This window comes from Gorilla gorilla, chromosome 5 (assembly GCF_029281585.2).
Source record: "Gorilla gorilla gorilla isolate KB3781 chromosome 5, NHGRI_mGorGor1-v2.1_pri, whole genome shotgun sequence".
NCBI lineage: Eukaryota > Metazoa > Chordata > Mammalia > Primates > Hominidae > Gorilla > Gorilla gorilla.
The window spans coordinates 44,461,346-44,477,136 of NC_073229.2; the positions used below are offsets into that span (position 1 = coordinate 44,461,346).

At 39.6% G+C, this 15,791-nt stretch overlaps 1 long non-coding RNA gene and 1 other non-coding gene across 2 annotated transcripts; both read left to right on the forward strand.

Moving 5' to 3' along the window:
* Positions 1 to 1,677: 1,677 nt before the first annotated feature.
* TRNAI-AAU (transfer RNA isoleucine (anticodon AAU)) lies at positions 1,678 to 1,751 on the forward strand. The gene has a single exon. It is a non-coding gene; the product is annotated as a tRNA-Ile (tRNA).
* LOC129534206 (uncharacterized) lies at positions 1,687 to 3,910 on the forward strand. The gene is made up of 3 exons (XR_008680679.1): positions 1,687 to 1,924; positions 2,283 to 2,475; positions 3,816 to 3,910. It is a non-coding gene; the product is annotated as an uncharacterized lncRNA (long non-coding RNA).
* The last annotated feature ends 11,881 nt before the right edge of the window (positions 3,911 to 15,791 follow it).

Consider the following 15,791-nt stretch of genomic DNA (forward strand, 5'->3'; position numbering starts at 1 on the left):
GTGGGTGTTCTGTGTTCCCCCGCCGGTGTGTTCCTCTTCACGTCCAGCCGCTTGTGTCCGTGCCCGCTAGGGTCTCGGGAGTTTTTATAGGCACAGGATGGGGGCGTGGCGGGCCAGGGTGGTCTTGGGAAATGCAACATTTGGCCGCGGAGGAAGGAGTGCCCGTCCTCACCTAGGTCCATGGGCACAGGCCCGGCGGCGGAGCCCTGCTCCCCTCCGGTATCAGTACCGCAGTTAGTGCTCTGCTTTACGGCCGCAGCAATCTCAGACACTTTCGGAGCGTGTTGTTTTTTCTTGTCCTTTCGCTCCCCTTTTCGGGCGCCAGCTTTCAAACCAGACCAAAGGTGTGCTTTTCCCCCATTATCTCCCAGCCTTCTTTCCTTTTCGCCTCTACTCAAGGCTGTGTCCACAATGAAGCTCTCAGGAGGAGGAGGCCTCCAGCTGCCTCAAGGAAGGGCATTTCTCGCGGTGCAAAGTGCGGAAGAGGGGAGCCATACCGACTGAAGTATTAACCAGAGTCGGTTTGCACAGAGGCGGCAATGGATAGAATTTCAGAAGTGAGGCGGAAAGACAGGCCAGCCCTGCGAAAGATGGATTGGAGAGAGGTGAGAATCTAGTTCAAAAGCCGGGAGAAGGAACAGGACATTAGCACAATAGTCTAGGCAGAGAGCTGGACCACCTGTAATACGGCAAGGGGGTTGGTTGAGATTTCCTTTATTCAGTTACTCGAAATGTATCTATTGAGCTATTTATTAGTCCCTGGGTACTGTGGGTGTTCCTGCGTATTCAACCACCTTGTCGACGCTGCAGGATGCGGCCCCATTACCCAGGACCCAAAGAACTTCCAAAAATGAATCCCGAGGAACAGCTGTTTCTCTACTGGAGAAGTGGGCAGCCAGGCGGAAACACGCAGGGAAATAGTTCTCTTTGGGACAGAAGGCATCAACCTCGTAAGACCCAGCGATCAGCAGAGCTCCCGGAGAGTGTTTCTTAATCTGAAGGTCATGAGTCGGGCCTCAAAGTTGTCTTGTCGTGCGTAAAATACCAATGGACTTATACCTGTTTCATCGAGAAGGAATACAGTGCGAACACAAAGACTGTAATGGAACGTATTTCTCTAAAGTGTCCTTTTCAGATAGAAATACGAGAGCGTTTTCCTGAGTTTTCTAAAAATGGGGTGGGGTAGGGATCAAATACTCACTTTTGGGAAACATGGGCGAATACAGTGGGAATCGTGCTAGAAGTTACGAGCAGAGGAGCCTGGGTGGGGACTTATATTGGCCTTGACGGCCCGTGGAAAGGAACTGGCGGCAATTCCTTCCGTTTTCCGTCAATTTCTTCACGGGTTGCTCAGAAGCTACGGAAGCAAAGTAGAAAGGAGTGATAGGGACAGGCCACAGTACCGGCGGACGGTGATGGCGTTGCGTTTAAAAGGGTGGTCACTGAAACCCTTTGTCGTGAAACACTGAAGCAGGTGACATTTGAACTTTCCTTCCGCAGAATTGTATTTTAACTGAAATTTCCAGGTTAGAAGAAATTTGCCGAGGATCGTAACCAAGTTAGCAAAGATCGTCGGTTCTTTCCAACTCCAAGAACTTCAGAAAAGTTTCTTGGGTGATTGGAATAACGTTCGCCTTTAAACTTCTCAAGAGCGGTAGGGCCCGTTCCCCCACGCGGGGCCGGTTAGCTCAGTTGGTTAGAGCGTGGTGCTAATAACGCCAAGGTCGCGGGTTCGATCCCCGTACCGGCCAAAGGCCTTTCTAATGTTTATTTCACAGTAACAATTTTGTGTAGCCACGTCAAAGCTCACAAGAGAAAAAGAATGTAAATGTGTGTGAACCCAGCAATCTACACAGACTTCTAATGCTTGTTTCACAGTAGCAACTGTGGGCAGTGATACAGAAAGTCACAAGAGAACACGAAAGTAAATGTATTTGTACCCAGTAATCTTGACAGGACGTAGTAGTTCGCTGAATCGTAGGGTTGCGTTTGCAGTTTAGTGTTCCTGCAAGAGCAGATGACGAAGAGAGCTAAGATTCCAAAAAGAAATTGAAATCCGGGAGGAACGTGAAAAACAGAGGCGAAAACACGGAAATAAGGACCTGGGCTTTTCATTCTTTTACGATTTCCAAAGTGTACAAATCTTTCTCTGTCGTGACTACTGATATGGGCTTTCCTAACTGTGCATCTGCTTACTTCCCGCAGACCTGTCCTTGGCTTGTGCAGGGTAAGTAAAGCCTCTCAAGAACTCCCATTTTTCATTTCTGTTTCCTCTCTTTTAGCTTCCCTCACTCAACTCTAGAGATACTGGACTTAAGGAAATGTCCCCATAGAACGCTGAGCCTTTCACCTCCTCTTTGCTCGTCTCACGGCTTTGTCAGACACGAAACCATCTTCTGGAAAATGTCTTCCCTGACACCTCTCCTACTTTTCTGAGTTTGGGTTGCTTTCCTCCTAGCACTCACGGAGATCCAGGTACGCATTTGTTTTAGCGGCATTCACCATGTTGGGATTGTCTGTTGCTTGGCCATCTTCTCCATGAGATCATAAGCTTCTTGGGGGTAGGATGTTTATTGCTAAATACTTTCAAAAGTCTGCATGAGCCAATGAAGAGTGAAGGATAGGTGTGCAGGCATGGTGGAAAGCGTGTCTTGTGGTCCAAATGGGCTTCACGGGTCTGTAGAATCCACGCTATCGCAACATAGTGCATTTTGGTCAGACGAACAATAGGCTACACTATATGGTGATTGGCTCCATTTCACTGAACGTACCTCTAAGGCTCTGAGTGGCTCTATATGCCCCCAGGACTGGATAGTGGTAAAGGACAGAGCATGCGCAATAGATCCAAAGTCAGGCAAGGTCTGAAATGTTTAACTTTGCTGAGGCTGAGAGACAGGAATGAACCCTCTTCCGCGATGGGAATTTCTACTCCACTGATCCATAGTAAATAAAACAGTGAGCCAATGCACCTCAAACCTCTATTTTCTATTACATTAATGTGATTGGTTTTGACATTTTCAAAATTCAAGTGATCACAATGATTTAGAACTAATGTTTACAAAACTATAATTTAGGAAATCCTTAGCTGTAAGCAGACACACCTACACAGAATAAAGAGAGTGATATGCCCTTTACTTCAGTGTCATTTATAACACTGGGGTAATAATACTTGGGGAAACTGAAAAAGTATATTGACCGACTTACGTAAAAATTAAGAAACATTCAGTATAATTTCTAGCACATAGTGCTGAAAACCTCCTTGTATGTGGAATATTGTTCACCTTTAAGGAAAATGCTTTCAAGGTCTGAGGAGAGATAGTAACGCATTTCTGTTGCTACTGGCTGTTTTGCTCATTTAGTTGTAGCAACAAGCTTCTGTGAACATAAAAATGAAATAACGCTTAAAAAAATAAAATAGATGGTGGAGGAACACAATAGGGACGCAAAGTAAGGTATGATTTTCTAGGCAAAAACTGAGTTGTACAAAATAATGTAGTAAAGGATTTGTGCCTGATTCTTTTTTGTATTCCCTTTGAAGCTTATTTAGCTTATATTCCAAGGCCTCAATTGTCATCCTTCTCCCAACAAGACTGTTTCTCTGTACCACGAACATTCTGGTCAGATTCTCTGCTTAAGCATCTTGACCTCTTGAGCACTCATCTTTGTACTGAGACCCCGATGTATGCCCAAATGATGCCCTTCCATAGGAGGGTTTCTTGTTTTGCCCAAAGAGCAATCAATTTTTCAAGCAATTTAGGGCTCTTTCCTCACTCGGAGTCTATGTGAAACCTTAGAGGGAAGCCTGTTCTTTCCAGGAAGAGAATCCCGGTGGGTTCTAACCTCAACCTGTAAATCCACTAAGCAAGCTCCTACTGAACACCTATGATGCAAGCTCAATCCAAGAGGCCAGCACTCCGCAAGGGGAAGGCAACCAAAGCAATAGGTAATGCTTACTGAGCAGTTCTTATTGATCAGATCCCTCTCTAGGTGCTGGGATCCAGCCAGAGAATCCCACAGTCCTCATTTCCCACGTGAAGAAAGATGATTGAAGGAAGGAGCAGGAGTGGGGAGTGGGGAGAGGGTGGAGGGTGGGTAATGGATGTCTTCAAGGTGACAACTTCTCAGATTCCGCTCCTAAAAGCTTCTGAATGGGCCATCTCCACACTCCCAAGTCCCTTACTGCCTATGGATTCCTTCCCAGTAGACGTTGTCACATAACATCTTATGTATTTTTCTTGTTTGCTTCTGATCTGTTTCTCCTCACCCCTATCAACTAGAAAGTAGCTTCGCAAAGGTGAAGAATATATGCGTTTTTTCACTGTTGAATGGCTGTACCCCGAACAGTCTCTTAACAAGATACGTGCTCGAGAAATACATGTAGGATAAAAGAATAAATGACTTCACCCACTCACCTCATAATTACAATTGGGTAACCTTGAGAGCAGAAAGCTCGACAAAAAATTTCCCGTTTCTTCCATCAGCTAGTGAGAAAGACCAATTATATGATATAGCTTGCAGTTTCTTCTGTAATCTATATCCCTTTACCACTCATTTTACTCAAACCACTGACAAGCCAAAAAACAAACAAACAAACAACAACAACAAAAAAACCCCAAAAAACCTAAATCACTTTTCCATTCTAAGCTAATGTTGAGTCAGTCTTCAAACTGTTATCTCATAGCACTTGCATTGCATTATTTAGTGCACCCATTTTGTTTCCCTCAACTGAAATAGCAGCAAAAACTGTATCCTCTCTGATGTTCAAACTCAAAACCTTTAGATTATGAGATTGATGTGTGGCCTGCTGCAGAAAGAGGGCAGTTCTCACCCAAGAGTTGACATCCCACGTGCTATTTTCCCAAGCACTGCTGCTTTATCAGTTCCTAACTTTCAAAGAACACAATCAATGGTGCTTGGAAATCACTCTTTATCAGCCAATCCTGCACCCAAAGAATTTTATCCTCAGGACAGGTGGAATCTACCCATTTCTAGTATTCATCTAACAAGACGACCATCTTGAGGCAAGAGGCCAAGAACAATTGTACCTGTTTTGCTGACTTTTTCCCTCTTGTGGCCCAGTGATCTGACTTCTCCCTCCTTCAGAGATCTTAATCACTCTTACACCTCCTATGGTGTCCTTTTTTGAAAAGACACACAGGACATGTTCAGTCCATAATAGTTCACTGACTGACCAACTGAACGAATGAAGGAATGAAAAAATAGTCTTTAAAGGTGTCTCCTGTCCATACTACTGTGTCTTACTCTCTATCTCCACTTGCCTCTACACGACTGGAGACAATCCTGCTACAAAAAGTGTAAAGCAAATCTTGTATGCCATTAATTATACTAAGAGATTTATTGAATTTACTTCATGTAGTCCAACAGAGTTTCACCAACAAAACTATGTGTCCTAATCTGGACTTTCTAGAAGTAATGGAACCTCAGATAAGTTTTGTTTCCAAGGTGCCAGAGCTGCTAAGTGTCAAAGCTTGAACTGAGAAGATGTTTTAGATTTTAAAACGTGATTCTTTCTCTGCTCCAGTTCACAATCTTACTCCCTACTCCTCTCCACAGCACCCCATTCATTCACACACCAAATATCTCATTCCCCAAATCCCCTTCACTTACCTTTTGGGCTTTGTTTCCAAGTCAACTTTTGACACATTTTTCTCCCTCAAACACCACATCCAGTGATTTGTCAAATAGTAAACATTATTCCTGCACAACATTTTTGAACCTGTCAATTCCTTTCCATTGATTCAGTACACATTCACAGGGAAGATGCTCTGTGCCAGACACTGTAGTAAGTTCAGGAGATTCTAAAGATTCAAGCAGCCCAGACCTCAAGAGAAGGCAGGACAAATATGGAGAAGGGAAGATCCACGTCCAGTTTTACGATTTCAGTCTCCGTGTCATGTCATTTACAGCTAAATAACCCTTTCAAAAATGTCAGTTTCAATATATCACTCTTTTGCACTCTGAACATTCCTGATTTCCTAGTTATAACATGATCTTGTTTTTCTTTTATTTTTTTTCTCTTCTTTCTACCCAAATTGTGATTTTGCTGTAGAAAGTTGATTGATTAGATCCATTGCTGTATGGATGTTGTTCAGGTCTCAAATGTGTTTACTGATTTATTGTCTACTGGATCTATCAGTTACTGAGAGGGGACTGTTAACGTCTGCAAATGTAATTGGATTTTTCTATTTTTATCTGGATTATCCAATTTTGCTTACGAGTTTTGAAGCCCTGTGTCCTTATATGCATTTGGGACATTATTTCTCTCGTGTGTTGACACCTCTAATTATGTAACAGCCCCCTTTATCCCTGGAAGTTTTCTACAATTTAAAATCTGGTTTGTCTGATTTGAATATATCCACCACAGCTTTCTTTGAGTAATGCCTAAATGACATATCTTTTCCCATTCTTTACTTTCAATATGCTATATAACTTTTAATCTCACATATAAGTATATTACTAGTGACTTTCCTGTAGTCAGCATATTCATTTATAATACATTCTGACAATTTCTGGTTTTCAATTCATTGTTTTAGATCATTTACATTTAATGTTTTTATAGATAAGTTTTTAGGTAGATCTATTGTTTTTCTTTCTGAGATGGAGTCTTGCTCTTGTCACCCAGGCTGGAGTGCCACGGTGCAATCTCCCCTCACTGCAACCTCTGCCTCCCAGGTTCAAGTGATTCTCCTGTCTCAGCCTCCCAAGTAGCTGGGATTACAGGCACCCGGCTTCATGCCTGGCTAATTTTTTGTAGTTTTAGTAGAGACAGGGTTTCACCATGCTGGCCAGGCTGGTCTCAAACTCCTGACATCAGGTGATCCAGCCACCTCGGCCTCCCAAAGTGCTGGGATTACAGGCGTGAGACGCCGTGCCCAGCCGATAGATCTACTTTTTAATAATTTATTAATCATTTGTTCCCCTTGTCTTAATTCTTCTATGTTCTTCTTCCTAGTTTATTTTGGTTTATTTAAATCTGGTTCCTAAAGTGGTCTAGGGATCACCATATACATATATAACCTTTCACAGTATACGTAGAATCAATATTTTACCATTCAAGTTGAATATAGAAACTTCATCAGCAGTTAGGCCCTTTACCTTTACCCTTTTATGTTATGTATGTAGCACATCTAGATACAATGACAACTGCATCAGATAAAGTTACAATTTTTGCTTTCAATCATGAAACATACCTTAAGGAACTCAAGAGAAGAATAATAGTCTGTAATGTCTACCCAGACATTTTCTATTTCGGCTTTCGTTCCTTCACTGATGGTGTCCTGTCTCCTTCTGGTATCATTTTTCTCATCTTAAATCTTTGCTAATTCTTGTCCAGCAGTTCTACCAGCAATGAATTCTCTCAGTTTACCTTCCTGTGAGAATGTATTTATTTACCTTTAGTCTGAAAGATATTTTTGCTCTACATAGCATTCTGGGTTGACAGGTCTTTTCTTTTGGTATTTAGTAAATGTTTCCTTGGGCCCCTATGGTTTCTGATGAGAAGTCCACAGTCATTCAAGTGGCAGTTTCCCTTTTATTTTCATTTGGCTGCCTTCAAGATTTTTATGGTTTTTATGATGTTGGCAGGGACAATTTTACTTTTCCCATCATGAATTTTTTTGGTGTGAATTTAAAATAAATAAAATCACCAAAAGAAAAACTGAGAAAAAATTACCTACACAGTTGAATCTTTGAGGTACACTAATCAATTTGATTTGATTTTATAGAGTGCCTTTTGTATTGAATAGTCACATTACATAATTTTTGAAAAAAATACTTTTTTTGAGCACTTCCTGTGTATAAAGTCTTATGCTAGTTACAACACAAGCATCATTGTTTTAAGCATCACAACACATGCATTATACCTGTGTCTTCCTAATTTACAGACAAAAGGTTCAGAAAATTAAATAATTTGCCTAAGATTGCAAAACTAGTAATCAACAAAACCAATGTTAGGGATTATTCAAATTCTAAACCAAGGCTTCTAAGTGTCACACAATATTTTTAAGAAGGGTTAGCCTGAAGGAGGATTCCCAAATGATGAAGCTTAGACATATTGTATGTATCTAAGTATGTTTGTATATACATATTGTACACATTTCTATATATGAAGGTATTCATAATATATAAGCATATGTATACATATTTGAATGTAAATATGTGTGTATATATACACATATGCATACATATATGTGTGCTTATATATACTTACACATACACACACGGACTTATTTTTCTATGTAATCATGATACATTTTGGAGAAGTGTGGTAAGTTAAAAGTAAAATATTATAGAATATTAAAAAATAATTAAAAGTAAATTTAAGTATTTTACCCAATTTCTTTAAGCACATTAAAGTATACTTCATAAAAAACATAGCAAAATTTCATCGCCCTATCCTCTCCTCTCAAAATTAGTAGAATCCCTAAATTACTCTTGAGATCTTCATAGATAGAGTAGGAAATAATGAACTTAACCACTTTAACCAATTAAAAGGAAAAATACAATCAATTCAACTATCATAGAAAATATCCTTTGATAAAGTTCTATACAGATCTTGGTATAAAATGTTTGGATTACTAGAAACAATATATATATATTTTTACTTGACAAACTGCATCAACTAAAACTTAACATCGCTTCAGAAATAAAATGATAGAACTAATCTCATTAAGTTAAAGAGTACAATAAACTGACCTAGAATCACTATTTCTCTCTGCATCATCTAGGAGATCCTAGGCACCCAAAATTAAAAGAAATTAGCAAGATCTGATTATCCAGTGATGTATTAGAGTCTGTTGAAATGGGTTAACATTAATAAACGAAAAGAATATGTTTATCTGAAGTACCGTCTTATTTCTGGTCAGAAAATGAGCAAATCACGTAGGTGCTTACACTTGCTAAATTGGACACCACAGACCAAAGCTGGGACATAAATCTAGTAGAACAAAATGTCAATATTCATTATTGGTTATAGCTTAATATAGAAGTACAGACACCCACTGATTTTACTCTCTGCACCAGCACATCCTCAACAAAGAATTCAGGGCACACTGTCACATTGGAGGATATAGCCATTGAAGTTGTGAGCAATACCTATGACTCAGCAGAGAGTTGAAGATTTGAGGAGCTTTCTTTTGGGAGAACCAGAGCTATATGAAATGAAAGGAGAAATAAAAATGTCACTGCAGAAGGAAGAATTAGAATCTTTATTCTAGGATTGGCAGACTGTATCAGTAATTCATGAATATTGTTTGGGAGATGCGTGTGCTTCCAGTCTGAGCCAGCTGGGAAATCATCTGGGTTTTTCTAAAGAATACTGTCCCATTGTCCTCAGAGTGAATCATGAGGACTCTGAGTTCTTAGAGAGGAAAGGAGATTAAACAGCATTAGGATGACATAAATTTTGTTTGAGAATATAGAAATATTATTAATTCCAAAGTTATTAACACTGTCCAATACATTAAGAATAAAACTTGTTCAATATGATAAATTATTGATAAATATTCGTATGAGAAATAAGTCAGACAACTAGAGATAATATATGTAGGTTGTTGTTTGTTGGTCAAAATTGTGAACACCTGTTAGGATGGATAACTTTATTTGGTGTTCTCAGGACATCCCTATGGGGATTAGAAAGTCTGCATTTTGAAGAGGTGGTAAAATTAAAAAAATTCTTCTTTCATGATAGATTTCTCACCTGCAGGGTATTAGTGAACGTGCTTTAGATTGGAAAGATGATACACACATGCATACACACACGTGCTTTCAACTTCACAGACTCAAATGATTTCACAAACTGAAAATTTGTAGTACTCTAATAATGTTTTAGGAAAACTGTATTCTAAAGAAAACAAAACAAATAAATCAATATGTTGCTTGGGTCATAATTACAATGCTTGTCAATTATAAATTCCTGACCTCCATAAATGTCCATTTTTGGTTAACGGACATAGACTCATAAAGGAATTATGTCACTTGTGTGCTGACTTGCTAGGACTGGCATGACAAAGTATCACAAAGTGAGTGGATTTAATAACAGAAATTTATTGTCTTTTAGTTCTAGAGGATAGAAGTCTAAGATGAATGTGTTGGCAGGGTTGGCTCCTTCTTCTGCTTTTTTTTTTTTTTTAATTGAGTCTCACTCTGTCACCCAGGCTGGAGTGCAGTGGCGCGATCTTGGCTCACTGCAACCTTTGCCTCCCAGGTTTAAGCGATTCTCCTGCCTCAGCCTCCCGAGTAGCTGGGACTTCAGGCGCCTGCCACCAGGCCTGGCTAATTTTTTGTGTTTTTAATAAAGATGGGGTTTCACCGTGTTAGCCTGGATAGTCTCGATCTCCCGACCTCGTGATCTGTCTGCCTCAGCCTCCCAAAGTGCCAGGATTACAGGAGTGAGCCACCGCCCCGGGCCTGGGGTTGGCTCCTTCTAAGGGCTGTGACGAAGAATCTGTTTCATGCTTTTCCCATTGTTTCTAGTGGTTTTCTGGCAATCTTTGCTGTTTCTCCACATCTTTGCCAACACTTGTGTTATCTCTTATCTTTTTTGATAGTAGCCATCATCTCAGGTATGAAGTGTTATCTCATTGTGGTTTTGATTTGCATTACCCTGATGATGAGTCAGACAAAAAAAAGACTAATATTGCAGAATCTCATTTATATGTGGAATCTTAAAAAGTTAAACTTATAGAAGTAGACAGCGGAATGGTGGTTACTAGGGGCATGGACATATAAAAAAGAGGGTGGTGTCAGTCAAATGGTATAAATTGCAGTTATAACTCCAAAAGCTCAGAGTGTCTGGGTGCTTTCTTGCATCTGAATACTTTCCTGGTGGCCTGAGAGCATTTCAGATCTCCTAGTGCACCCAGAAGCCAACCCAAGGATCTGGAGAACAGAACCACAAGCCAGTCTTGTTGTCCCAGGAATTCAGCATGCAGCTTGGGAGTGCCAAGCCAAGATCTGTGGCCATTACTCAAGCAGGGGAGGAGCCTACACTCAGAATAGGTGGGGATTGATGGGGTGGCACAGGAAATAGTTATGTCCCCCTTGACCGGGCCAGTTCAAAAAGTGTGTGGCTTATCCCCATAATACAGCATCTGCCCAAAGGAGCCCCACGGTCCAGAACATCTAATAAAAGAAACAGAGGCAGCTGGGCGCACTGGCTCATGCCTGTAATCCCAGCACTTTGGGAGGCCGAGGTGGGCAGATCACCTGAGGTCAGGAGTTCGATACCAGCCTAGCCAACATGTGAAACCCTGTCTCTACTAAAACCACAAAAAATTAGCGAGCGTAGTGGTGCGCACCTGTAGTTCCAGCTACTTGGGAGGCTGAGGCAGGAGAATCGCTTGAACCCGGGAGGCAGAGGTTGCAGTGAGCCGAGATTGTGCCACTGCACTCCAGCCTGGGTGACAGAGTGAGACTCCATCTCAAAAAAAAAGGAAAGAAAAGACACAGAGGCACAGTGCCAATGATGAGAGGAGCTCCCCCAAGGACCAGAAGTTGACCTGCTGAGGGGGTCACTTCTCTCCCTCTCACACTGCGGAGCATGGCTGCAAATGCAAGAAAAGACAAAGGAGCTGTGTGACTGAGTAAAGAGCCTACCTACTGTCATTACTCTTATGTCGCTTATGTGTCATTTAGTGGATCACAGCCCAAACTAAAACATCAAATATCTTTTGCTAATATACTTCCCCATGAAACCAAGAACAAGAACTCAGCCACAAATAAAGACCTTGTACGGAGGTCTGGCCCTCTGAAAACACCCAAAAAGAAAAGCCAACTGACCGTACTCAATTAGTCACCTTTAAAAGAACACCAGCCCTCTCAGAGGAGAAAGAATCAGCACAAGTACTCTGGCAATTTAAAAAGCCAGAGTGTGTACTTACTTCCAAAGGAGTCCACTAGCTCCCCGGTAATGGTTCTTAACCAGTCTGAAATGACTGAGATGATGGACGTAGAATTCAGAATTTGTATAGCAAGAAAGCACATCAAGACTTAGGATAAAATTAAAACCCAATCCAAGGAATGCAAGGAATATAGTAAAATGATGGAAGGACTGAAAGATTAGTAACTTTTAAAAGAAAGAACCACACTGAAATTCTAGAGCTCAAAAATTCACTACAAGATATATAATCGGAAGTATTAACAGCAAAATGGACCAAGGTGAGGAAAGAATCTCAGAGCTCAGTAACTGGTCCTTTAAACCAGGCTTAATTAGACAAGAAATAAATACAAAATAAGTTTAAAATGAACAAAACCTTAGAGAAATATGGGATTCTATAAGGAGATCAAATATATGACTCATTGCAATTCCTGGGAGAAAAGGAGAAAGAATGAAAGACTTGTAAAATACACTTGAGGACATAGGCCATGAAAATTTTCTTAATCTTGCTAGTGAAATTGACTTGCAAATTCAAGAAATAGAGAGCATTCTGGCCAGATGCTGTAAAAGTCAACCATCCCCAAGGCTCAAAATTAGATTCACCAAGGTCAACACAAAAGGAAAAATCTTAAAGGCTGCCAGAAAGAAGAGTCAGGTCATATATATTATATACAGACAGAACCCCATCAGGCTGGCAATGGACCTCTCAGTAGAAGTTTTACAAACCAGAAGAGATTGGGCTTAGTTTCAGCAACTTAAAAAAAGGAAATGCCAATGAAGACTTTCATATCCCACCAAACTAAACTTCATCAATGAAGAAATAAAATTCTTCTCAGAAAAGCAAATACTGAGGAAATTTGTTTCCATTAGACCAGCCTTACAAGAGGGCCTTAAGGAAATGCTGAACGTGAAATTGAAAAATGACACCTGCTACTGCAAAAACACACTTAAGCACATAGCCCGCAGACACTGTAAAGCAACTGCATGTTCAAGTCTACATCACACTCAGCTAACATGATGAAAGGATCAAAATCTCACATATCAATACTAACCTTGAGTTTAAATGGATTAAACACCCCACTTAAAAGACACAGAGTGGCAGGCGGGATAAAAAGACAAGAATTAACTGCCTTTTGTCTTCAAGAGACTTATAATGAAATCCACAAGCTCAAAGCAAAATGATAGAGAATGATCTACCAAGCAAACGGACAACAACAAAAAAGAGCAAGAATCACTATTCTTGTATCAGATAAAACAGACTTAAAACCAATAATAATTAAGAAAGGCGTTACGTAATGATAAAGGATATAATCCAACAAGAAGACATAACTAACTGTCTTAAATATATATGCACCCAACATTGGAGCACCCAGATTGATAAAACAAGTTCCTCTTTATCTACCAAAAGACTTATTTAGCCACACATTCATAGTGGAAGACATCAACACCCCAGTGACAGCGTTAGACAGATTATCAAAGCAGAACTCTAACAAAGAAACTTAACTTTGACACTTGACTTAAACTTGACACTAGACCAAATGTATCTAATAGGCATCCAAAGAACACTCCACCCAGCAACCACAGAATATACATTCTTCTGACCTTCACACAGAACATGTTCTAATATTGACCACATGGTCAGTCATAAAGCAAGTCTCAATAAATTCAAAGAATTAAATATCATACCAAGCACACTTTCAGAACAGAATGCAATAAAAAAATAGAAGTGAATATCAATAAAATCTCTCAAAATTACACAAATACATTAAAATTAAACAATTTACTCCTGAATAACTAACTCTTCAGGGAACATCAAAATTAAGGCAGAAATAAAAAATTCATTGGAATTAATGAAAATAAGGACAAAACTTATCAAAATCTCTGGGATGTAGCTAAAGCAGTGGTAAGAGAAAAGCTTATAGCCCTAAACACCTTCATCAAGAAGTTAGAAAGATCTCAAATTATCAGTAAAAATAACTAGGCTCATGCCTGTAACCCCAGCACTTTGGGAGGCTGAGGCAGGTGGATCACGAGGTCAGGAGTTTGAAACCAGCCTGGCCAACATGGTGTAACCCTGTCTCCACTAAAAACACAAAAAATTAGCCAGGCGTGGTGATGCGTGCCTGTAATCCCAGCTACACAGGAGGCTGAGGCAGGAAAATTGCTTGAACCCGGGAGGCAGAAGTTGCAGTGAGCCAAGATTGTGCCACTGCACTCCAGCCTGGGCGACAGGGTGAAACTCCATCTCAAAAAATAAAATAAAATAAAATAAAAATAAACTAGAGAAGAACTATATGTAATTGAGGTTCAAAAATCCATACAAAAGATACATGAAACCAAGAGTTGGTTATTCAAACAAATAAGATTGATAGAGCACTATCTGAATTAACAACAACAGCACAAGAAGAAAATCCCATCAGAAATTAGAAAGAAAATATTACAAATGATTTTTCAGAAATACAAAACATCTCAGACTACTATGAACAACTCTATGCACAAAAATTACAAAATCTGGAGACAATATATATATATTTCTGGAAACAGATAATACCTCAGAATTGAACTAGGAAAAAAATAAAATCCTGAATAGACCAATATCAAGTTCTGAAATTGTATCAGTAACAAAAAACCTACCAACCAAAAAAAGCCCTGGACCAGATGGATTTACAGTCAAATTCTCTCATATGTATAAAAAAGAACTGACATCAATCCTACTGAAACTATTCCAAAAAATTGAGGGAGACTCCTTCCTAACTAATTTTATGAAACCAGCATCAACCTGATACCACAATCTGGCAGAGACACAGTGAAAAAAAAAATCAAAAACAAAACTTCCCGCCAGTATCCCTGATGAACATAGCCATAAAAATACTCAACAAAATACTAGCATACTGTATCCAGCAGCACATCAAAAAATTAATTCACCACGATCAAGAAGGTTTTATTCCTGTGATGCAAAGTTGTTTCAACCCATACAAATCTATAAATATAATTCACCACATAAACAGAATTAGACAGTAAAACCATATGATTATTTCAACAGATATAAAAAAAAAGACTTTTGATAAAATCCAACAGCCCTCCATGATAAAAAACTCTCAACAGAGTTGGCATCACAAAACATAGGTCAAAATAATAAAAGCCATCTATGGTAAACTCACAGCCAACATCATACCAAATAGGCCAAAGCTGGAACCATTCCCCTTAAGAACTGCAAGACAAAGGTGCCCACTCTCACCACTCCTATTCAACATATACTAGAAGTTCTAGTCAGAGTAATAAAGTGAAAGAAAACAATGAAAGGCATCCATATAGAAAAAGAAGATGACACTAATAAATGGAAAAGCATTACATGCTCATGGATAGGAAGAATCAATATCATAAAAATAGCCATAATGCCCAAAGCAATTTAAAGATTCGACACTATTCCTAGCAAATTACCAATGTCATATGGAACCTAAAAAGATCCTAAATAACCAGTGCAATTCTAAGTAAATAGAACAAATCCAGAGACACTGTACTACCAAAGTTCAAACTATACTGTAAGGCCACAGTCACAAAAATAGCATGATACTTGTACAAAAACACACATGTAGATCAATGGTACAGAACAAAAAACCTGGAAATAAAGACTCACATTCACAATCACCTGATCTTCAACAAGGTGGACAATAATAAGCAATTGGGATAGGACTACCTATTTAATAAGTAGTGCTGGGATAGTTGGCTAGTCACATACAGAAGAATGAATCTGGACCCCTAACTTTCACCGTATACAAAGCTAACTCAAGATGGATTAAAGCTTTTAAAATAAGTCCTCAAACTAAAATCCTAGAAGAAAACCTAGAAAATACCCTTCTTGATGTTGGCCATGGCCAATAATTTTTGGCTAAGT